Genomic DNA, 25,540 nt, shown 5'->3' with positions numbered 1-25,540 from the left:
GGAAACAGCATGAGCCAAGCCTACCTTGCCTTCCCTTCTCCCACCCACTTCAGTTTATTCCCTAAATAATCCCCTGCATTGACCATCACAGAACCAAGGAGTGTACTTTTGTCTATTCCCTTTAGTATCTGTCTACTGACCATGAATTTGTCTTTTTTTTTTTTTAATTTATTTTAAATTTGATAGCATCTGCATTCACAAGATCTTACGGCAAAAAAATTCCAAATTTGTAACTGTTAGGAAATACTTTCATCTCTTTTAAACCAATCTCAATTGTCAATTTCAAGTTCAAATGTCACACAATACTACAAGATTTGGTGAATAACAGCTCTGCCCCTATGACATTAAAACTTTACTCATCTTTTCCACTAGTCTTCTGCTCAAAATGAGCAATCCCTACCATGCTAGTTCTCAAATACAGCTGCTTCCCCTTCATCAATTTAGTTGCCCCTCTCTTTTGCTCTACTGCCCTTCCTGGGGCATGGAAACCGAACCTACACACAACTGTCAAGATTTGGGCACACCACAGTTGCACACCACAGGAAAATGCAGAGCAGATAATCTCTGCCTTGTTCTCAATACCCTTCCTGATGATGCCCAACATTTTAACAGCTTTTTTGGCTGGTGCTGCTACACACTAGGCTGATGACACCAGGGGATCGTTGATGATGACTCCAAGACCTTTACTAGTGCAGCCCTGTCAAAATTCATGTTGACCTCTCCCAGGGTGGCATGCATGAGGTAGTTCTTGTTTGTAGTAGTCTGTAAGTGGAACTGCAGTCTGTGTTCTCTTTGGCTCCGGTTTCCCTTGCCAGATGAACAAATTCAAATGAAAATGTGATACCTGATGCATTAATGTTGTCACGGAAGGTAGCTGCAGTGCCACCTGCCTTTGTGTCCTGCCTAGAACTAGCAAGATACACCATACAAGTATTGAAAAAAGATAAAACAAAGTACTTCAGGACTGGCAGACTCAGGCAGGCGGGTCTTGATGATGAAGGCTCAAGTCTGTGATACACCTTTTGTTAACCAGCATCAGCTTTCTGCACGTTTAACTCTTTGAATTACTGAGCACAGCTCATATATTAACATATCACATAGTATATATTTTAATAGTTTTAAAGTTACCATCTTTAGGATATACTACTATTTCAAATTTCGATATTGTAAAATCTTTTCAGTGTTTTATTTTGAAAATGAAATGAATACAACTAAAGCGGTCATGTTTAAAAGTTGTGTCTTCTGACTGTGAGGCTGACTGAGTATTCACTTTTTGGTAAATCTAAAATGCCAATAGTATGGTATTCTCCCTCCCGTACTATTTAGTGTCACCTCCTTGCTTGCTCTTAATCCTTTTTCCTCATTAGGAACAGAATTCCAAGAAAGCTTAATTTCTTTTACCAGAGTCAAAAAAACAATCATGTTTTTGAAAGGTCACTGTTTATAGCATGATGTGACAATCCAATCACTTCGTAGCAAACTGAACCCATCTAAAAAATCCGATCCAAAGTATTTATATAGCGTGCATTACCAAAGCATCCAATCATTTAGCTTTTTCCAGAGTGGCTGAACTTATAATCGAGCCAGACCCTTGTTCTATCAATTACCAGAGGATTAGCTACCCCCTACCTGAGGCCTATCAAAAAGTACTACGAGGTTGGAAAAGCTGAGCTGAATTAAGAAATTTGGTCTGTGTAAGAAGGTTAAGATGCTAAGATGCACTGGAAGCTGACAATGAGGAGCAGGAGTGAATTCTAAGTTGAAAAGAACAGAACAGAAACCTCGAGGTAGTACAGATGGGTCTTCAGCAGGAGAACCGAGGTTAGGAGAAAGTATTGAGTGGTTTTGCACAGCCATGTGAAAGAAAGTTGAAGCTTTGAGAAAGAGAGTCTGGGCATGGTGCCATGCCTTCTTGAGCTCAGAGGGCAGGCTGCCAGCCTATACTTCTAAGCCGCAACAGATTTCTCCTGACAGCATCTCTGTGAAAGAGGAGTTTTAATTCTCTTGTTTTAAGAAGGCACAATCTCACAATCTTACTATCCTCAGGGTTAGAATAAAGACTGTAGGGAAATATGATCAGGACCTCATATTTTATTCAGTTCTGATTAAAGTTTCCTATTTAAACCAGGTCTCGCAGGATGTAAGATCTGGGGAAGGGAGGGTGTCACAGGGAGCTTTTGTTAGTGGAGGGAGAGAGAAGACGGAGGAAGAGGTCTCTTGAGTGTTTTGCCATTCAGTCTTCAGAGAGAAAAACTAGCATTGCTTTTGATTTTTCTATTTGGGAAAAAAATAAAGTTATCGTGTTCTACTGCATTATTTCAGCTTCAGAACTAGATTGCCCAATTTCTTTATCTATAAATACATATCCTTTGACTTTTCACAAAATCTACAGACAGTCTGTGCAGAAGAAAATAAACTCAATGCCCTAAGAAAACAAAAGAAGGACAAGTGAGAATAAAAAAATGCACCTATATAAAGAATGCTCTACAGAATAAACCAATATTATTCTTCACCATCAACAACAACAACAAAGTATCTTACAAAGTAACTTTATCCCTCCCATACCTCCAGATCAACATAGAGCACTGATGAATAACCTCAGTGGGTACTTGATTTCTGCAGCTGCCCTGCTGTGGCATTGCCACTTCCTCAGAGAGGCATCTCCCCCTCAGATATACTGATCAACTTGCGCAGTAGCTGATTCAGCTGTCCCCATTTCTGAACTATATTCTGAATATCTTTCACAATAGTTAGAAGTAAACTTTTTTTGCTTTATCCATAGCTAAAACAATCAGGAATAGGGCTCACAGAATCACAGAATTGTGGAATGGTTTGGTTTGGAAGGGCTCTTTAGAGATCATCTAGTTCCACGCCCCTGCCATAGGCAGGGACATCTTTCACTAGGTCATGTTGCTCAAAGCCCCATCCAGCCTGGCCTTGAACACTTCCAGGGATGGGGCATCCACAACTTCTCTGGGCAACCTGTTCCCGTGTCTCAACACCCTCATAGTAACAAATGTCCTCCTTCTGTCCAGTCTAAGACTACCCTCTTTCAGTTTAAAACCTTGTCCTGTCACTACAGGCCTTGGTAAAAAGTCTCTTTCCATCTTGCCTATAAGCCCCTTTATATATTGAAAAGCCACAATAAGGTCTCCCTGGAGCCTTCTCTTCTCCAGGCTGAACAACCCCAACTCTCTCAGCCTGTCCTCACAGGAGAGGTGCTCCAGCCAACTGATCATCTTTGTGGCCCTCCTCTGGACCCGCTCCAACAGGTCCATGTCCTTCTTGTGCTGAGGTCTCCAGAGCTGGATGCAGCACTCCAGGTGGGGTCTCACCAGAGCAGAGTAGAGGGGCAGAATCACCTCCCTCGACCTCATGGCCATGCTTCTTTTGATGCAGCCCAGCATGCGAATGTCTTTCTGAGCACGCATTACCAGCTCATGTTCAAAGTGGTAGAAAGAATGCATAGGATTTGGAAAAGTTTGTGCAGTTTTTAAAACAACAGCAACAATAATTTGCATAAATAGTCTTCTGTTAAATGATTGTGATCCTATTTAGGTGCACAAGGAACGGACTATATTGCCCAGTTGTATCTGAAAGAATTACAACATACTCAGAATGAATTTAAATTCTCAGTGCAGCCTTAACTTTCTGTCCCAGCAGTCACATGTATATGTCAACGAACATCTATGGACATCTCAGTTAACCTACGGTTTAATAGCAATACTAGATGCTACAGTGAAGCAGTCAATGTAAGAAATTTACTGTAAACTTTTATCTTCCAGAGATTTACAGCTCACTTAGAACATCTTTATTTGGATAAGACTTCATGCAGAAGTTGTAAGCTCAGAAGTAATAGCAGACAGAAAGTGGCCACAAGTTCCTCTGTTAGACGGAAGTAACCCTAGCAATTCTGGTCAATACCACAAAGGAAACTACCTAATCCGATTAAAAAGAAGTATCAACTTACTCATTAGTACATGCCTCTAAGAAGTATATACATATTCTGTGGTGACAACAACTTCTCACCAATGACCTGCACTAGAAGCAAGGACCTCTTCTAATGAATAGAATACATTTCAGCTGACACACTATGTTCACAGCCTGTAGTGTTCAATATTTGTAAATATTAAGGCCTACATATGACATTCTGAATCTCCTAGGAAAAACTTTCTTCACATACAAACACTTAATTTGCATGGAAGTCTTCAAGCCCTTATGATTTTTACTAGAGAGAGAGAGATATGCCAAGCAATTCTGTGGAACACATCAGGGTTTTGCGAGCAAGGGCAATAGCATAGCACTTTAAAAACAGAAGTGAAGCCTGCTGTAGTTAATAGAAATAGTAAAAGAAAGATGTAATCTGCATGCAATTAAAGCAGTTGAAGTTCATACAGGATTAGAGTCAAGAGTCCTGATTTGGCAAAAGCATGTCCTGCGATTTTTTTAATGCCAAGTAATCCAGGTCACACCCTCCACACCATTCACCAAGAACACAGAATCCCCTAATGCACAGTTCAGCAAAGAGTCAGGAAGGCTGGAAAACCAGGTCGAAACCTAGCTTCTGCCCTGATGAAGCACCCTCTAGGACCTTTCCACCTAGATCTTGGTGCAGTCTTCGAAATGTATCATAGCATCTATTATCACCAGCCTTGAAAGGGAACTGTGACTTTCCCACAGATAACCAGGCACTAAATATTTACGTAGAAGATAGTTAAGACCTCAGCTTCACTGGTAGCTACAGGCATTGCAAATGCATAAGAAGATACCCCTGAAGGACACAAAATTTTAGTGTTTCTGTTCTTTTAAATCAAACAAGCAAGGTTACTATAACACTGAACATGGGAACCAATTTATTTATCTTCTGCTTTTTGATCCATTGGAGTCCATCCCCCTTCATGTTTGCAAAGTCCCCTACCATAGCAAAATAATAAATAAATCTGGTGCTTTTAAAGTTAATTGGTGAATACCGCAAATACCGGTACTGAAAGGTCAGAAAATCAACACCCTTTTGGGAATTTATGCACTGGAGCCATTACTAATGCAGCTTAAGGCATAAACTAGCAACAGATGAGCTGACAGTCTTCAGGTCGCCTGATTCTTAAGACAACAAGGCCAGAAAGTAGGAGCAAAAAAACTTCCATAGTTCCTCTGATCTCAACAGGTTGGGAATCAGGACTGCAGGATGCATCATGGAGTATCATGGACTCCTCTCAGTCACAAGACCAGTGCTTTGATTTGCTTTAAACTGCCAGGGAGGAGGCAGACTCATTGCTATATCTGTGCTCTCATTTCCACCACCTAACCTATCATATGAGTCGCTATTCTGCTGTATTCATTTTACAGTAATGCAATACAGAAAGATATCAATTTAGCAGGAACATCCAACTAATAAATTTAAGTGGGAGATATTAGCACAAAAGCTTTTGGAATACAGTTATATCAATTAATTAAATCAACTACTAATATGATCCTCCAAGAAGCAGACATTAACTCCAGGCAGCGCAGCTTGTCTGAAAAGCTTATGAAAATATAGCATTAACCAAACGCATGCACAGAAGAATGATGGAGGAAATCAGCTGTCTCAAAGAGGACTGAAGCTAGACCATAGAAACCACTGGCAATTGTGCAGGAAAGAGTCCAAGGGCTGCAATAAATCATTTACCAAACGAATGGCTACATGTTCCTGAAACCTACAGAGAAGCTGCCAAGGCAACTTTTATGCTCAAGGAGAAGCCAGTCCCAAAAGGGCTGAGAAGAGACTGTCACCAACCCCAAAGTAGATATAAAGGGCATTAGTGACTTAAGACTCTCCTAGAATTACTCAGTGGATACCAGAAAACACGTTCCCCTGGTAAATCCAAAAACATTTCCCAGACTTCCACAGACTCCCTCAGACTTCTGCCCTGTGCCCCTTGCCCACACCAGACAGCTTAGACCAGATCACGAGTGACTAGATGGCTCCAAGAAAAAGAATGATGGAGACTGGGGTGCAGGTACAGTTCTCATCCGTGGTCCCAGCTGGGTGTCTCACCCTGCACTGAGGAGTAAATTGAAAATTGCATTTCGCTGAGTATCTTCTTTAATCCCAAAAAGCTGCTCTTGAAACATCCTAACACCAAAAAGTTAGCTGAGATGCTCAGATAAGATAATTTGTATTAAAATATTCCTAAAGAAAGGAATGCACATTTCTAAGAAAGGAAGAAGTGAAACCAAAGAACAATGATAATTTACCAAAGGAACTTAAGATGCAGCAAGTCAGTGTCTTGGTGGAAACTAATCCAAATGATATTGGCGCATGGGAGCACTGGCAGTTATTGCAAGAGACAGTAACAAATGCACAGACGCAGACTACCAGCTTGGGGGGGGGGGGGGGGGGCTGGGAAAAACCCCACAACAGAAAAAAGACAAAAAAGGGAGAGAAACAAAAGACTGAGAATTTAGTAAGAGACCCCTGACCCAAAACTGAGGAAGAAAATTGAAAAGAAAAAAAGCAAGCCACACGAAGACAGAAGATGGTAAGTAAGTGTAAATTCAAAGTGACAGCACACTGTTATAATTCTAGAAGTCAACGCGCTGAAATCAAAGGCTGGGACGGTATTCTTTCTATGAAAAAATCTCATGATCAGACTCTGTGTTTGCCTCCCTTCTCTGTACATCAAAAACCAAAACCCACTGAAAATACACAGTCTGAATGCATAAGAAACAATGACTTGTACATAAGTAAAGACTGTCAGTGAATGTGATGTTGCCTTATGACACAGAACAAAGTGGTTTTGTTATTACACAAGGCTACATATCCACTGAGGTTACAACCCTTAGAAAATATTTTGGCTTATACAGCTATATTATTCAGAGGAATTTGTGCTTGATAACGCTCTGCTTGCACTGGATGTGCTCTCACCCTTTATCCTCTCCGGGTTGAGCAAAGCTATGGGTGCTGCGGAGGGAGCTGGGCTCTCCCTGCTGCTCCCAGTGCCCCCTTGCTGGCACATGGACTGTGTGGAGTAAGGTGAGACCGACCTCAAATGCAGAGAGCGGATGAGAGACCAGGACAAGACAACATCTGTGCTGAGTTGTGTATAAAAGAAAGAAAATAGATGTTTACTCAAAATGCCACTTCCATCCTGTTGAATCTTGCGAAGTGTACATGTCAGGATTTTCTGGACAGTAGATGTATTTACCTGCTGGGGTGAAGGCAGCGCTTGTTTCCATGCAGTCATTACTCCCATCCCTGGGAGCTTTATCAGAAGGACTGGCATGAAGGTAAGTTACACAGTGCAGGGCACCACACACCCAAAAGCGGTCCAGAGAGAAGAAAATTCCCAGGGACATTCAGTGTCTAGCCCCGCTGCTTACCTAGAGTGGATGCCTGCAGGCATTTCTCTGAACCTGCATCCTCTTCTTTCCATGTGCCCTGTTACAGGTACGCCTCTGAGCACCGCGCTGCAAAGGTGAGTGCTGCCAGCAAGGGGACACTAAAGGCTGCTGACAAAGCATACAGCACTCCTCACTTTAGACAGCACTTACAATGATACAAGGCTCTGAGCAATCTGATCTAGTGAAAGATGTCCCTGCTTACTGCAGGGGGGTTGGACTAGATGGCCTTTAACGGTCCCTTCCAACCCAGCACATTCTATGGTACGATGATTAAGACTGGATACATGCTTCTGCCAAAATGGACCCTTGCCACCAACTGCTTCAGAGGGCAGGAAGAGGAGGTACCGCTAGTTGGACACAGTTTCTTCCACTCACAGTTGGGGACAGAAAGTCCTCTTGACTTGCCCACTCAGGGTGGCTAACCTAAGTAATTTTATTTTACAGGAGATTAAAGCTGAACCAAAAAACCTGAAGGTGAGGTAAAACGCGTTGCTGAGAAAATGAAACCCACTTGATCTGAGGCATGCTTCTGTCCTCCTGAAGAGATACTACCTCCTAAGCTTGTTTCTTAGCCATGTTTGTCTCGCTAAGAAGTTGGGCTTTAAAATCCATTTCTGAGGATTTTGGAAACAAACCACTGTCTGCAGTGGCACAGAGACTGCGCAGTTTTGCACACAGTGGGACACTTACCAAGCTCTGCTAATAGCCCCTGGGAAGTCACCTTTCAAACCAACACCCCGTGGAATAGACACTCCTTTGCTTTCAAACCAGCAACAAGTCTTCTGCACGTTTGGCACCACGTGCACCAAAAGGGAGAAATTCAAAGCGGTGGGTGGAAAACCGAGCCCCTTCTGAAAGCGCCTTCCCTCAAGGATAAGATTTCCACGATTTCATTTGCATGCCTGATCTCATCCAGGCCAGCCTTGCGATCGGCGCAGCCGGAGGAGAGCGCACCGGTGGGTTGGGTCATGCAGGGGGCAGAAGATGCCATGGTGACAATTTTGCCTCTGCAAAGTCTGCTGGGTACTGGTCTGTGACCAGCCTCATACACTGTGCGCAGCTAATACGGGCAGTGACAAACGAAGACACACACTTCATGCGTGTATGGTGTACAAGAAGACTAGCTCCTGGCCTATATTATTTCTTTTTGCATCTGCTTAACTTTGTCTATCTAGGTTTACTCAATTAATTTAGGGATTCTGTTCACATCTGAAAATGACATAAATGAACAATCTCTTGAGATGCAGCTGCTCGCCATCACGCGAACTGAGTTTAGGAACATTATTTAGTCGGAGCTTAACACTTGCAGAGAAATGGAGGAAGATGTGTAACCAAAGGACTTGAAGACGTTATTGTGTCACAGAAGAGCTTTATTCCTATCTTTAAAACTCCAAATCACAAAAGCTTCAGTATTCAGCCAACACTCGCCCCTGTGTTTGGCTTCACGTTATCGTTCCATCCCAATGTAAAAAGCATCAGTCAGCAACTTCTTTTGTCAATAATTTGGCAAATGTTGTTCTCTAAAACCTAAGCCAAAAGAGTAAATGCAAACAAATATCGGTTTCTGTTCTGTAAATAAATCGAGCTATTCGGTTCTGCTTTGAACTAAAGAAACTGAAGCAGCAGCACAGTGGCTTTTATGTGGCACAGCAGTACTTCAGACAAACCACATTCTTCATTGTATTGACTGCACTTGATAAGACCATACCAGCATCTTAAAAAATAAAATAAAAAAATTTAACTTAATGGCATTTAATTAGCATTGTTATCATACATATTTTTATTCGTGAACAAATAAAATAAAAAGGGCTTGGACATAAAAATACGCTCACGGGGGAGATGGAGGTGAAACAGAAAAGCACATGTAAAACATCAGATTTTTTTAAAGCTGTAGATAAACAGCAAGTTTAGATCAAATTAATAGCATATGAACTACAAGCACTGAACCTCCTGCCCCAAACTAGCAGACAGCATAAAAAAATGTTCTAAAAATAGATTTTTTTATATATTTTACACAAACAACTATCAATTTGTAACATTTATGATTCACATACAACAAACTAATCTTCTAGTCCTCTGCAACAGGACCTTTCCCAGGACTAAAACCTTTATCATTATTTGATGGTCCAACTGAACTGAGATGAATCAGTGAAACAGAAATCCTAATTAAAAACATGCCTGATGTGTATTTTAATAGGTAACAGAAATATACTGCTGATAGCACATTTTAGTATAATTGTTCTTTTCACAGAATGTTTTAAAATAATTGGAGGAAAAAAAAAAAATTCTCCCTAAGACATTCCAAATACTGCTGGTCACATAAATCACAAAATAGGGCAATGGAGCACGATCGATATTTGTACAATCCATTTATAAGCACAGATATCTGTCTTTTGTTATATCAATGTACCGTCCAAAACACATAATTTTTCTAGGACATTTCTGTGAATTATATCACTATACTGCACATTTAGAAATAAAGAACAAGTTTAAGCCTGATGTATTTGAAAACATGGCTTTCAAATACAACTTCTACAATATTAGCTTCCAGCTGATAACATAACTCATACTCAAGTTAATTTATCTTACTTTGATTTTTTATGTCTACCAATTATTTTTAAAAAGCATTATGTACTTTTTTAATATTTAGCTACCTTGACTATGCATGGATACATTTCTTAAATGCCTTATGTATGCTGAAACACACACATAGCATCAGATGAAAAATACATAAGAGTTTATGGCGGAAAAAAATAGCTTTAAGATTTAAATTCTTTAAAAAGTCATAATAATAAAATATTGGAAGTGTGAAAAGAAATAGATTTTCCTACCAGAAATTTTATCTTGACCACCTTGGCTCCCACATATTCCTGCGTTCCACTGAATCAATTTCACACTTACTCACCTCCCTGTTTCTGTGATGTGGTTTATTCATTGGTTTGATATTGCCATAGCAACTCTGCAACATGGTTAACATGTTAGCCAAGCAATGCTGCTCACCTCCCAGTATATGGTGAATAGCTGTCTGGTACATATAGCGTAATATTTTAATGTATATTGATTTCTGCTTCCTACTATTAAGCTACTGGTTTAACATCACCATTTTCAACTCCGCATTTAACAATCTTCCATCATGACCTTTGCAGTATTTAATTTGTAGCGGTCTTAGCTTAATTATAAAAATTAGGTATTACCTCCGATTTAAAACCAGGATCTATTTTGACTATAAATTCCAACTCATGCATTTGGACGTTTTGGAAAAACTAGAAAAACAAACAGCACTACTCCCACCCCGAAAATCCAGGGCTTCTGCAGCGTTCTTGTGTTTTTGCCCCACGCAAACAAGCATATGCAAATCAAAGATCGGACTGTGCCTAGCACGGGAGCCCACACACGCTCAATTTAAGAAGCTTTCCCATCGGAGCCTGTGGCCTGGAGGGAGTGGAGACCCTCTCCCCCCCCACCATCCCTCCCCAGGAACCCGCCAACAAACTGGTGGCTGGTAAGGGACAGGGATGGTGCTTCGTCCCCGAAAGGGATGCAGCGATGGCCGAGCCCGTCGGGTGGCAGGGAGGGATGCTCCGGCAGCAGCTTCTGCTTCCGTAACCTCCCCACAAACAGCAGGGGCTCGCAGCATGCTCTGAATTACTATCTGGAGGCAGTACGTCTCCTCCATTTGTATAAGACGAAACCCAAAACAAAACAACACGTCAGAACAAAAGCGGGACCTCTGCTGCAGCAAGCAGTAGAGGCTTTAAAGCTACAAAGTCTACCACATCAATACTATGCAAATCAGGGCATCCCCAAACACAGATTTGGATCATAGCAAGGAGACTAGGCATTCATCCAGGGCAATAGTATGAGTGGGAGTTGAAACTGTCTCATTGACTGAGTCTTTATCTTCACAAGTTGGCAACTGCTCCACAACTGCGCTTACTCACAGTGGAAACGTCCTTATGTTTGAACTAGGTTGCACCACGGCTTGACCTAAACGGGTTTTCAGAAAAGCAGTTTATTTGGCCTCAGACACTGTTGGACAAGTCCCATAAAACACAGAAGATCTGACCACACGTAACACAGAAAAGACAACTGGAGACCAGCGATACCTTAGGATCTCTGAATGTGGTAACGTAGCAGGACGCCTCCTTCTACCTACCCAATATCACCTCTGTTTCAGACCGCACTGTGTTTAAGCTCAAAAGTTAAATCTGTTGTTTGCCTTAGGCTAAGTGTAAAACACATCTGTGAGCCACTATGAGCTTCACAGTCAAAATTCAATTTACTGCCACATTGCTTTAACACACTAAGGTTTGTGACCTGAGATGTACCACAAAAACATCCCTGCATGGACTGGCAACCAAGGGCTTTAATTTCTTTCCCCAGCAGAGCTGAAACCAGCATTTTGGTCTGGGATTTCTTCTGGGTCATATTAAGGAAAAGATGTGGAGCAGAAGGTAGATGGAGAAAAGTACTTTTAAGTAAAAGTTGTTTCTGTTCCTCGCTAAGAGAACACAAGTGCTATGAAAGTGCTGTAAGGTGAATTCCGTTGCGCTCCAGCACAGCAACAGCAGCATTAATTGTGCAGAACAGGCAAAGGGGTTTCTGTTACCATTCCCTATAACTTGGCTTTGATTTGTTCTCAACCAAAAAAAGTTATCCTAAATCCCATGATATTTATGTACTCTACATTCAGTGATGATCCTACAATAGTTGTTTCCACTGAGAGCACCGAGAGGTCAGCTTGTGGGGGGGAAGAGGGGGAAGGTGGAAATAGGGGAGATGGGAGAGTATGGGGGATACTAAAGAAGAAAACAATGAATTCATATCATCTGCACACACTACTAGGAAATCATGCCTTTTTTTCCTTACAGACAACTCTTACAGTAGTGCAAATAACTAGGTGATTGCTCTTTTCTTCTAGCAAAATCTGTGATGGTTCTATGCGTCCAGGCAATTTGCAGCATTAATTCTCTTAATATATTCAGCTTTGTCTGATAAATAAAGAGCTTTAAAAAGGGGTTAGAAGAAAAATTATATTCTGCCTAACATGAGAGCTTATTTCATCTGGGTACACACTCAATTTATAGCGACCTTTGCTGGAACTCTTACAGTTAGTACACCGCAAAGGCATCTAAGCAAAATTAAACATTAGCGATTGGTCTGGTGTCTGCCATCCTCTTAGTCCTCTCAGTAAAGAACTTGAATCTTCAGACCCCAACGCAGTTATCTACTTTCATCTAAAGGACTTCAAGCAGGGACCAGATGGGAGCTACCTGTGCATACACAGACTGTGAAGTCATGGCCAAAAATGGGGCAGGAATATGAGAAGACACTCAGCAACGTTCCCATAGCCATGTGTCCCACAGATACATTTTGGAAAACACACAATAGTGCAGTACAGTTTCCACATGAATACTTAACCTTTAAATAATCCCAAAACCATGAATCTGCAAACAAAACCAAATCCAACTCAACAATAACCAAACGTAAGCATAACTTGCAGCCTAACCTAAATCTACATGAAGGTTCCAAAAGGACACTGAAATACCACCCTCACTTCCTTTTCGCTCCCCAGTCTCAGCAACTGCACAAACTGAATTCCTGAGCAAATCAAACATAAGAATTACTTCACTCCTAAGTATTACTATGACTGTTAAACAAGGAAAATGCAACTGAATGTAATGTAGTAATTTCCTTAGAGGTTCAAAGCGGTCCTCCATTTCAGCAGTATGGAAACTGGGGCAAAAAGTTCTTGGTAAACATTAAAGTTGCAGTCACACGAACTGAGGTCCAATGTCAGTTTGCACAGAGTCCCACTAGCTTTGGCACTCTCTCTAGCTCTTTCATCCTTAGATTTGCAGCCTTCATATTACCTTTTGTGAACACTTCTCATTCCTTCTCCGCTACCACCCTGATTTCTTATGCAGGTCTTAAAAAAACTGGAAGACTGCTAGAATAAAAGCCATATTTTAGTTACTTACCAGACTGTAACACTTATTTCAAGTCTCAGAGCCAACACACAGAGCCACTAACTTGCAACAGCATAGCCTTTCTTTTGCAAAGGGTCAGATGGCACATTTGGGGAGCTATCATGGGCTCCTCTCCAGACTTGGCATTTCCCAGGGACAGAAACCCAGAGAGAGAGTGGGTACTTCACAGACTTTAGTGCCAAGGCCTACACAGTCACACCAGGATGGTTTGACAGCTTTGGGCTTCATGCAGTGCCAGGAATCATTTTTCTTTATCTCCATCCTCTGAGCAAGGCCACATCTCAAAAACCATTTTATCTCCAGTCACATCTGCCACATGGGCTGCCAATCAGACTGTTCTGAATTAAAATAAAAGGTCGTACAACATGACTCTGGCTTCAATTTCAGTTAGTTATTAATTTAGACCAAATGAGAGGAATGACAGCTCTGATTTCACAAAAATATTCCAACCTCTATATATAATTTCTTTAAAATGCACCCGTGGGTACCTTTATATTCTCCCAGCAGAGGTGCAGCTCTGTACAAACGGAGTTTTGACTTGCTGAAACTCTCAGGAGTTTAGTCTGTAAAAAAAGGCAAATATACCTTGTGACTTGCAATACATCCTGCATGAAAAGCATTCATATTTTGAGCAGCCTTTTCTTTTTTTTTTTTAAATCAGCAGACAGTATTGCAGCAACAGAAAATTAGCTTGATAAAACGGGCCATTCAAACAGACAAAATGGGTTGTCAGCAAATAAATTGATGCCAATATAAGCACTCATCAGGTCACATCAGGCAAGCTGTGCAAGCAGAAAATGAAAGGACTGCAAGTCAGTCCCTACCCAGTAAAACAACTGGTGATATCTTTATTTGTATTTAGAGATCTTTTATTAGAGATGCTATTTTAGGCTTGACATGTATTCCTATGACATGGTATAATTTCCGATTGATTGCACCCTTCTCTCTTCATCAAGAGGAACCAATGCAGATATACAATGGACTGTCTTTAATGGCAAACAGGTATTTATATCTTCGAAGATTACCAATAACTTTTTTTTTGTTTTTAAACAGTCTGTTAGGGCAAACTTAAATCAGGGGTAAGACAGACTTCACTACAGAAGACACATTCTGATTTCTGTTGTGTCACAAGGACTAGGTAAAGCCTTGCACTGGCTTCTAATGAGAACTTTTACAAAGGCTCAATTTAGCAAAATGCTAACAACTTGTACAAGGGTTTTAGCAGCTTTAGCTTCTTCAGATTAGGAAGATCCTATACACATCACATTGTTAGTTTTAATGACTACATTATACATGTGTTCTATTGATTTCACAGAATCGTAGGGTTGGAAGGGACCTCTGGAGATACAGTCCAACCCCCTGCCAGAGCAGGGTCACCCAGAGCAGGCTGCACAGGAACGCGTCCAGGCGGGTTTTGAATGTCTCCAGAGACGGAGACTCCACCACCTCTTGTCCTGTCACTGGGCACCACTGAGAAGAGCCTGGCCCCATCCTCCTGACACCCACCCTTTAAGTGTTGATAAGATCCCCCCTCAGTTGTCTTTTTCGAAGACTGAAGAGACCCAAGCCCCTCAGTCTTTCTTCATCAGAGAGGTGTTCCAGTCCCCTAATCATCTTGGTAGCCCTTTGCTGCACCCTCTCCAGCAGTTCCCTGTCCTTCTTGAACCGGGGAGCCCAGAACTGGACACAACAGCCAGCTACATAATAATAATATTATTAAAGACCAGCTTGTGTGGGACACAGACAAAATAATTATGTAGCTGTATAACTTCATTCATATGAGCAGGTTAAAAAAATTTCAATTTTAGTGCACAGTGCTTACTTTCATATTTCAAATTACCACTATATTAGTTTTAGAAATTACTATGTAAAGTCATGTTCATCCTTTGTTGCCAGATCAGGTCCTTCAAAAGTTTGCTTTCATGTCTTTATTCCCTTACCTGTGCCTGCTGACAGTAGAATAGTGCTACTAACAAAACACCTGAAGAAGAGGGACTACTGTTTCATGTTTGGCAATTCCCAACGTTAAATAAGCCTTTAAAATTAAAAAGTACTTTTTCCTAAAAGAAACAACACAGTAAAATTTGTTTATATGCCAAATTAATGTAAATAGAGTCTGAGAAAATACACCTCCTCATATATTTGAACTTGACAGAAATCATTAGATGAGTACATTTGGCATCTAGTGCTGACTAAACACAGAAGAGTTATTTATCAGTTGCTGTTGCAATTATGAAAAAATCTATGAAAACCAAGAGCCATCACAACCAAGCCTAATTTTCTTAGTCTGAATACGTGGCATTCAACAAGATAATAAAACAGATAATGTAATAGGATCCCTAGTTTGTATTGTTACTGGTTTTCCCTACATCTTTATACCTTGTGTTTCTGTCAAAGGCTCTATTTAGTAGTGTCATTTATCAAATATATATTTTTATTTGTGCTTTGATGTAGCAAAGTTGTTATCTTGATTCCAGTGCATTTATATGAACTCATACAGCTTTGCTATGGTGAAGTTAATATTATTGATTCACCACACTAAAGCTGTAGGATTTTGATTGCTCCTCGTAACACGCTGAATATGCCCAGCATTTCTTTAACCCACCCAGGACTTAATATCTACAGATGAAATAGGCTAAAAGTGTTACTCAAATCAATTTGCAGAAATCACCACGTCTCACACCCTCTCTGATTTCCTGTAACAAATCTGCTCTGAGCACTACTATAAAAGATAATGAGTTTACTTGGGGAATACCTACCCGATATGAGCAAGAGTAGAATTCAACTGTACTCCACAGACAAACATAGCCCGTAAAGAAGATTCTACTAATCCATACTAATTGTTTGGAAATAGCTATACCAGCACTGAAAACAGATATTCTTTGCAGTTGCTTCGGGGAGACGAGCAAATTGTTATTCATATTTCATAATAGACCTATTTAGCCCCTGTAGTGGCAGGCAGTGGCTGAAAGACGGGACAACCAAAGCCAGGCAGAAAAACCACAGAGCGAACAACGGGCACGGGTGAGGAAGCAATTGTTAAATACACAGTGAGCGCTGAGCAACTGGAGGCACAGATAAGAGTCCCGAGCAATCAAATTATATCAGATTAATTCCTGACTCAAAAGTTATTATCCTCTCTGCAGAAGTGAAGCTACAGATCCATTAATAAAAAGAGAGGCATTGTAAAATATGAGCCGTTATACCAATTCTCTGTTTTGCTATCTGTTTGAGCAAGATGCCAATAAATAAGAGATCATTGTAACTGGCTTCTACTATTGTATAGTATGAATTCTTTTCTAACAGAGAAAAAGAACAAAAGCAACAGGACACTTTCGTGTATGCGCTGTTTTCGTTACAGTTTGATTTCTACAGGAGGGTTTTTTGACACTAGGGTCTAGCAGTAACTTCGTGACTGCATTGCAACACACATGAGCAACTTAAATCCTATAAAGTTCTTTATTTAACACGTGCAGGGTTTTTTGTTTTTATTTGTTTTCTACACAGCAGAAAGCCCCCAACACTAGAGTCTGGACAACTTACCGGGCCTGATTCCTTGCACTCACAGAAATTATAGCATCTCACTGATACCAGCCTTCCTTAACTGATACCTAAAATTGCTTAGGTAGATTGATCCAAGTCCTTCCTGAAGAGCAGCAAAAGAATCAGACTACTTTTACTGAAATGTCAGGTGCTGCATAGAAACTTTAAGCAGTATATCAAAATTCACAACACAGTGAACTGGTTGCAACTTGTGCTGTCACTGAGATGCGGCTGTCAGTTGGCGTATCTTATTTCCATGGCATTAAGGAAGACATTTTCCTCTATTGTCTTATCCCTATTTTTCATTTAAGTGAAGAGTTTTATGTTTTGCACTGTTTCCTCATCTTCTAACATTGAGAAGGGAATGCTGAGAAAAGAAACAAAAAATTCACACTCTAGCAATTGCAAAACTCTAACTTAAATCACAACTCTAATTTAAAGCACAAACCTAGATTTAATTAAATTGTTTCGTTCTTATGTATAGTTTCATTTATTCAGAAACCCTAGCCTGCTGTTAGCTCCAGCCAACTCTCTATATTCCAATCTTATGACAGGAATAAACGTTCTTAAGGAGTTTTTAAGAACAACCTAACACAAAAGCAAATCCTTAATACATAATTATTTACGGGAAAGAGAGTGGAGAAATATGTTTTGAAGTCAGCCTCCTGACTTTTTTGAATTGGTAAGCTTCTCTAGAAGACAGAGAAAGTTCCACAAAAGCCTGGTGCTTCTATCCGTCTTCCTAACAACTCACCACCAATGAAAAGAAAAGCTTTTTGGGAAACCATGCACACAAGCTCTCCCGGGGAAAGCGCCCCTGAAATGCTGCTAAATCAGAGCACACAGCTGGTCATCACAAACCGAGTGATTTAACATTCTACAAAAAATAGCATTTTTTGCCATTGGTAAACCACTGAGTCTTGTGCTTTAAACACACAAGGCTCCTCCTAAGAGAAAGGAAATACAGTAGAGCTAGTGATACTCCTTTCTGCACCTCACCTACAGAAAAGAAATGCTAAATCTTGATTCCTGATCTGGCCTTTATAAGGTAACCAAAAGGGATAACATTTTTGCTGTATTTTTTGTTCCAATTAGGGACAGATTTTGGTTTTGTCTGAAAAATAACACCTCATTTCATATGAGCTGGATCTGGCATCACCATAGTTTTTATTGTCCACTTTAGTGAAAAAAAAAAAAAAAAAATTAAAAAAATTCTCCTGAAATTTGATGAGGCAAAAAGTTCTCTGCAAGTTCCATCCCTTTGACAAACATGCACATTTCTCTGTATACTGATTATTTTTCCATTTCATCCCCCTCACAAGTCTTAAAGCTATACACAAGACTTTCAAGGCATTATGTTACGAAGGCAACTCATGCAGCTCATCATTATCTAAGACCTCATTATTAAAAATTTTATTTTGGATTAGTAAACTACCCCGTTCTTTCAATGAATCTCGTAACAGGGTGTGCTGAAGAATCCCCTTCTTTTAAGTTGATAAAGACCAGGGTAGCCTGAGCATATGATTCTGTTGTGGGTGGAATGAATTGAAGAAACAGCTCCATAAATGTATTCTGGATTTCCCTTGCCCCCATTCTACCTATATACGGGTTTCTGTTACCCATGTCCTACCTTCTTCAAGACAGTAACTTCGCTGATTCAAAAGAGAAAGGGAAAAATCAAGCGCTTACAGACCATGTCAAACAGGTCCCCTGGGATACAGCCAAAGCTGAACTCAGATCTCTGAAGACTACAGCGAAGCAACTCCTGGTTTAACAGTCCAAACACTGCATCAGCAGCATAATGACTACGTAGCACAAATCGCTAGGCTGCCATAATCTTGTCCTGACAGATCAAATTTGTTTAGTTAGGCAGCATATAAATTCATGCTAACTCAAAAGAGACTTGTCCACCTTTGACTCTTATTGAACCTTCCACTGCTGGTTCCCAAGCTTTTCTGCCAGTCCCTTCGTACACCATTAGTACTCCTTATCTTCTCTGGTCATGCTTCCTGGTTTTCATTAACTTACCTGAAGCGGAGGCTTTGATCCCAGTGTTTGCACCTTTTCTTTGATCAGCTGGACCTTCCTCTTGCCAATACATCCAGCGTCTGGAAAGACAACCTTGACAAGGCAAGAGCCTGGAAATCCTCAGACCACACAAAAACCTCTGGAGTTTGCTCGGTCTGGCCCTACGTGCCACAGTGCAAGACTGGGGTAGAGACCCTGCAGGCAGGAACCGCACAGCAGACTCCTGTTAGCAATGTGTGCAGTGCTGTAGTGTACTACAGCCGCCTGTTGATGCCTCAGACTGAGGGACCCGAAGCAGCTGTTCAAGATTACCAAAAAGACTGAAAGAGAGAAAGGAGGATATGAGGGACCTGTTTGCAGGACAAGCAAAGTGCTCTGCTAGGTGGTTGTTTTCAACATACAAGCAGTGGAAGAGCTAAGCACACATACCTCAGTAGCAAGGACTGTTCGCTTCCTTTGAAGAAGAAAGGAAGCGTGCAGAAGAAATCTCGGCTGCCAAAGGGAACAGTCCCTTCAAGAGCGGAATAACGGTGCTGCCTGCAGACCTTTCTGTTTCCCTGGCACCAAGTAAAAGGTTCCAGAATTGAGCTAGGAAACAAGTCGCTACCAGACCAGGTAGGATACTTGCTCTTCTTAGTCTTCCATTCACCCATCCTTTCTGGATGCATGAACCAAGTTCAAGGCACTTTGATAACAAGGGTGTCTTGAACAAGGGATGTTAATACAGAGAAAATCTTTGATTATGTCCAAACACATTATGCTTGGTTACAAAAATATAGCAGCACAGACAAGTACCGTTAATGGATTTGGCATGGAAAATACAAATGTATTTGTCAAGAAGCTATTGTAGAACTCACATCAATATGACAACATTACTGTAAATGCTGCATAGCAGCTGGAGAAAAGGCCAATTCCAAGTTTGTCTAGGATTATCACAATTTTTAATCCGCATGGAGGCAAACTTATTTAATTGAAAATACTTGAAAGAGTGGAACAAAACTGCTTTCAAGGAAAACACAGACAATGGTGAGGTTTTTGATAATCATCTATTTCCTTTAGCGTAAATTAACTATAACATATGATCTTTTGGAATAAGATGTGTCTGCAAACCATTCATTAGTAGGTTATTAGGCTGATCAAACAGAAACACTGTGAATATGTTTGCGCATTTTCATTCATTACTCTTCAGCACATTGTTTTTTCCTGGTAGTGCTGAAATCAGTGGGAGGTTTAACATTGACTTTATAGGATCTCCTCAGGCTAAGAGCATATGAACTGAGGCCCGGCATGAGGTCCTGTATAGCTCTGAAAGCACAGTAACACCTTCACTGAAAGATGTTTTTTAATTTGGTTAAATGAGAATGCAATGCTGCTCTGTTTCTGGCAACAAAAAGTATCATTACAACGCACCAAGAACGGAAGCTGGCCAACAGCACGGTGTTTTAAGATTTGAAGATGACGGAAGAAAAAGTAATTATTCTAAAATAACAGAAAAACAATCAGATGAAGATTCTGCAACAGATCAGTCAGATACTTAATAACAGAGCTTGAGTGAAAACCTAGAGCAGTCATTAAGCAAAGAAGAATGGGCGAGCTGGTCCTTTTTTGGGGCAAGGGGGAGGGTTTCCCATATGGTAACCATGGTAGTAGGTAGATTCAAGAAGCATTATGTCAGGAAATATGAGCTGTCCTACCTCGCTGTCTCCACTCCGTGTAAAAGGTGTTCAGAGGAGCAATGCTGAAAGGTTTGGATCATCATCATAATTTTCTAAAAAGGTTACATAGCACCGAGGGCAGTTCATCACCCCATAGGATTTAGAGCTCCATGAGACAAAGCTTTATAATAAAGACACTACAGTTTACTGAAACAGGACTATATACTACAATTCTTGTAAGGGTTTGTCCTGCCTACTCCTGATCCCTCCTGGCTTTGTACATCTTTGAGCACCCCTAGAGGGACCAAAAAATACACAAGAGTTCTTTTTGCCCTTCTGCTTTTCAAAATTTCTTTACGGAAGACCTACGTGAAACTCATTTCCCCACTTTTCCTCCTCATCCAAAAACTTAAAGGTAAAAGCAGCACACTAAAAGTCCAGGAGGTAAATTTTTGAGTGTTAAAAAAAAGTGTCTTGGGATGGGAAACAAGAAAAATGTAACTATAATATTAGTGGCACCCGCTTTAGTACTAGTATGTGCAAGTTCAGTTATGTGAACATATTCTGGAAACAGCAAAAAGGATTAGATATTCACACAATAACTAAGAAAATTCTTGGTAATCCAAGCAAGCACAAATTAAAAAATGTAAATTGCACAGGATTCCATAGTCAAATACTGTCTATCATAAGAGATTGGAAAAGCAAAAGAAATTCCCAGATTAACAGAATTCTTCATATTCTAAGATGTAGAACTGGCAGAACACAGAACTGGCAGGAAATGAATTTACTCAAAAACCAGCATGCACCTGCAGTACCTCTTCACTCTGAATACGTGGAGATGCTCAACTAAGCAGCAGCAGAGACTCCTCTCCAGAACTGCCGATGATAAGCTGATGTGCTGATTTTGCAGTGGATTCCCAAAACTTGTAGGTTCAGATTCTCCAAGTTTATCCCAAATGCAGAACCTGGTGCACGAACCCAGCCGAGGCAGAACTCACACTTCTGGCGTGAGTCACAGGCAAGGCAAGGCAATCTGTGGGCTCGGCTTCCCTACGTGCGGGAGGCTGAAAGTGAGAGTAAGAGGCAAGAGAAGGATAGGACCACTTACCCTGGGGAAGAGTTTTTTACCTAGGGATGGAGACAGTCACAGATGCACACACAGTCTGACACCGAGCCGATGGCAACTGCTGTCGCTCCTAACTCTAAGCCCATTGCTGGTAACACCTGAACAACTTGACACAGGAACCTCCTACACAACAAATGCTAACACTGAGTCAGAGCGTCAGTTTGAAAACTAATCCACAGCATTCTCTATCACATTTCTGCACTAGCCTTGCTGCTAACCTTACATCCTCCTTGCTGCTGTTAATTTAACATGCGTTAACAAGAAGTTAACAGCTTCAGATCTACATCCTTTGTAGCCTTTTCACACCAGCTCGCTGGCATATCTATTATCCAACAAGACAACTAAGTCTACTATTGTGTTTTTTCTGAAACTACAAGCAAAAAGGTTCAGGTTAGCTATCAGAAGCTCGCTAGCGTAAGTAGGTGAAGCTTTCATCATAGGAAGACTTTAAAAACACATCGATGTCTGGTTAACTCTTTGGCCAGCACAAATCCTTTCAGCTGGATCTACATCTCAAGTAGCCCCTAACCACGCTGAGGAGCAAGGCAAGGACCAAAGTTCAGTCCCTGAACTCCCCTCAGGAGTCTCTTTGTGGCCCCATTGGTTTCTCTTGGCCCATTTTTCCAAAGCACCACATGCAGACACATCCATCCACATTCGCAGTTTGGTTCAGTGCACTTCTGCTCCTAGAAGCCCTTCTTTTGAGGTTCACAGCCTCTGCTCAATTAAACAAATATCGGCTGAGAAAAAAATAGGAAGAGATCATTTTTTCCTTGGAGCAGGGAGATAAACTACAAAAGTTCTCTGGAGTTTTCAGCCCTATTTCTCTACTATTTCATATTTGAGAGATTGGGAAAGTCAGGACTCGGCTCCCTTGCACTTCTCCCCAGTCACTGGTAATTAGTCCTAGAAGGAAGCAACCAGTCAGCCAACAAAACATCACTTTTCACAAAGCAGGTCTAACCTAAGAGATGGATATTTGAAGCTGGGGTCAGGGATGGTCAGTTAGTACATATTTAACTTGTGCAAAATGACTTTTAAAACTATTATTGAAACCATTTTCCAGCACAAATAGCTGCTATGCTGTGACTGAAGCCTAACACGCATACATTGTGTTACTGTACGTGGCCCCTTGCGCTGGGACAGCTTTATTTTGGATTGAATCTGCATCCGAGCACTTCACAGCCATAAGAATACACGCTGCTGCAGCTGCACCCATTCCTATTTGTCTGACAGTGGGCCAGGAGGCACAGACAAGGCAGCATGTTGTGCTTTAAAGATTTCTTACCCCTTACCAGCCTAGGCACCATAAAATACTTATAGACTATTTTGGCTGGCATTTCATTGCAAATTCCATATGCTTAGCTGAACTATTCAATGCTCAGAATGACAATAAAGAGAAGATTACATTTGAATGCACCATGTAGCAAGTATTTTCCCCTTTAGCTGCTGTAGCCCATTATCTCCTAAAATAAACAACGCACAGCCTGCTTGCTCCACCAGCTGAGTTCCGCCGTGTTAGACACCTCTGTGCAGCATAAGGATGTACGTGGCTCAAACACCTACTCCAGGGTACAGTCTCATCTCCAGTCACCGATATGTGCACACACAGTTCCCTGTGCACCAAGAGAATAGAGCCCGAAGGGTGCGAGTTCTTTAATAGGGTGTATAATGGAAAAGGGAAAGCAGCAAGGCTGCTACAAATCCTTTCCCCAAGCAAGCTGTATGATTTTGCACTTAGCTATAGGCATAACCACATGATGATGCGGCACTTGAAATGATAAAGAAAATTCCCACTAATATGAGGGAACCAAATAAGAACAGTGTCTGATCTCCAGAATAATTTAATGCATACTGAAAGGAAACAGACACTATTATGGAAAATCCCCTTAAATAGTTTGTACTTATATGCCATCACAAATCAACAAGGAAACTGAAATAAGACATGTAACTTAGGACATGCAGTAACTAATCTCTGCTGCACAACCATACATTTGTTCTTGCATATATAGTTTGGCAAAGCGGGATCGCAATGTTGTATCTAATGCTAGCTTTGCAGGGAAAGACAGACAGTGCAGACTGAGACACAGGAGAACAGAAGAAGAAAGTGCCAACTAACTGAATGGGTTTAAAAATCTCTCTTACCTTCCTTGCAGAAGAAACTGTGTCTACCATATTGAACTACTACTACGGGTAAACAATCTAGTGGAAAGGATGATCTTTTAGAAGCCACTACAATATTTAGGACCCTAAAGCAGCTCATTGGATCAGCGACCTAGCGATAAAGTAGTTCAGATTATCTCGGCTACATCCAACAATGAACTCTGGCCAAATGTCAGAGCTTTTAGTCTGCTTCAACTAAAGCTGGCCAGGCACCAGCCTTGTACAACAGCTCCAGCACAAACGCGGCTTCACACGGTCCTCCAAACATTTCTCCCTATTTTTTTTTCTTTGACTGGAAATTTTGCAATCTATGCGAGTTTAAAGTTGTTTGGGTTTTTTTGCCTAGGCTTTAAATACTAAATAGATCTCTCAGGATCTATTTTATATCACTTCATACATCCTTCTTTTGTCCACTGCACTCACAGCTCATAAAGTCTACTAATGTTGACTTTAAATACAGAACTACTGCGTATTTTTCTTCTCATTTCCCTTCCCTCTTTCTGACCATTCAGAGCTGAACGACAGAACCCTTTGCGTTAAATCATGACCAGACCCATTAACGTTAGGGAACGTTCCCCATTAAAAAGGCAATATATTGATATGCGAACGCTCCACTCACAAAAGCTTTTTTCCAGCACTTCATTAACATTTTTCCACCACCGAACCATTATATCCTCCCAAAGCGTGTCTCTATTGTTCCCTTTCCTCAGCACACCACTAACGACACAACAAAAGGAGAGGAGGCAATTGAGGGTAAATCAGTCAAACTTCCCATCGGGTTTCCCTTCCGCGCTCCTGCCATCTGTGCTGGCTGCCGCGGTACTACGTATGTTTCAAGACAATACCGCAGGGGTCACGCACCAGGCTCCAGCCACTTGCATCTGCTGTTGCGATTGTCACAGGCCAGTACTGCTGCTGCCTGCCTTCACCCGTACGTCTGCGGGGACGGCTTCCAGTCACCAAAACTGTAGGCACACAGCGGAGCTCCCAGGGCTACAGATGCCCTTCTCCGCGGGAAAACTGGCGACCCATCCCCTGGTTCGTACTGTGTCATTTACGAATCGCAGATTTCAAGACCTGAGAGGCAACACGTCGTATTTTGAATGGCCTGTTTACTCCCAAGAAATTCCCTCTGATAAAAGATTATCAGATTAAACTGTCATTTTGGCAAAGAATAATATTTTTGAAGAAATAAACAAGCAGGAAGGTTAAATCATAAACAAGGTTAGGAATATGTGAACACTTCTTTCTACTAAATTAACATCAGCAAAAGACAGAATGAAATATCGATCCATGTTTCTGAATTAGCTTTCTGAGGTTTGCAGCCACCTTTTCATAGCCGTGAACATAGCGCAGCAAAAAAAATTGATCATCACTCACTTTGCAAGCTGAACTGCATGGATCGTTAATGGTTGACTTGTTAATTAAATACGGTAGCAGAATCCTAGATTAGTCCTGTCTTTATAAGAACACCATTAATAAACCTGTTTTTCAATTTAGGAAACATCATCTCTGCATACAGTAGCCATTGTAATATTCCTGCCTAAGTACAATACTTCATTCATTACCTTGACAGGTTGCATCACTTAGGCCGTCCACAGGAATATATTCAATCAGCTTGCAAATGCTATCTCTGTTTCCATGTAGAAGCCCCA

The 25,540-nt window shown here is 41.1% G+C and overlaps 1 protein-coding gene across 2 annotated transcripts in view; it reads right to left on the bottom strand.

Annotated features, from left to right (window-relative positions):
• Positions 1 to 25,540, bottom strand: part of MYO16 (myosin XVI) — a 406,659-nt gene that overhangs the window by 363,098 nt on the left and 18,021 nt on the right. Inside the window, exon 1 of one of the 2 annotated variants that reach the window (XM_063337484.1) lies at positions 21,412 to 21,429. The exons of the other annotated variant lie outside the window; for it this stretch is intronic. The gene's annotated coding sequence lies outside the window, so the exon portion shown is untranslated. Of the gene's footprint in view, positions 1 to 21,411; positions 21,430 to 25,540 lie in introns of those variants that run through there. 2 annotated transcript variants of the gene reach the window in all.

This window comes from Chroicocephalus ridibundus, chromosome 1 (assembly GCF_963924245.1).
Source record: "Chroicocephalus ridibundus chromosome 1, bChrRid1.1, whole genome shotgun sequence".
NCBI classification, from domain to species: domain Eukaryota; kingdom Metazoa; phylum Chordata; class Aves; order Charadriiformes; family Laridae; genus Chroicocephalus; species Chroicocephalus ridibundus.
The sequence above is the reverse complement of the archived record's forward strand: the minus strand, read 5'-3'. Positions and strand labels throughout refer to the sequence as shown.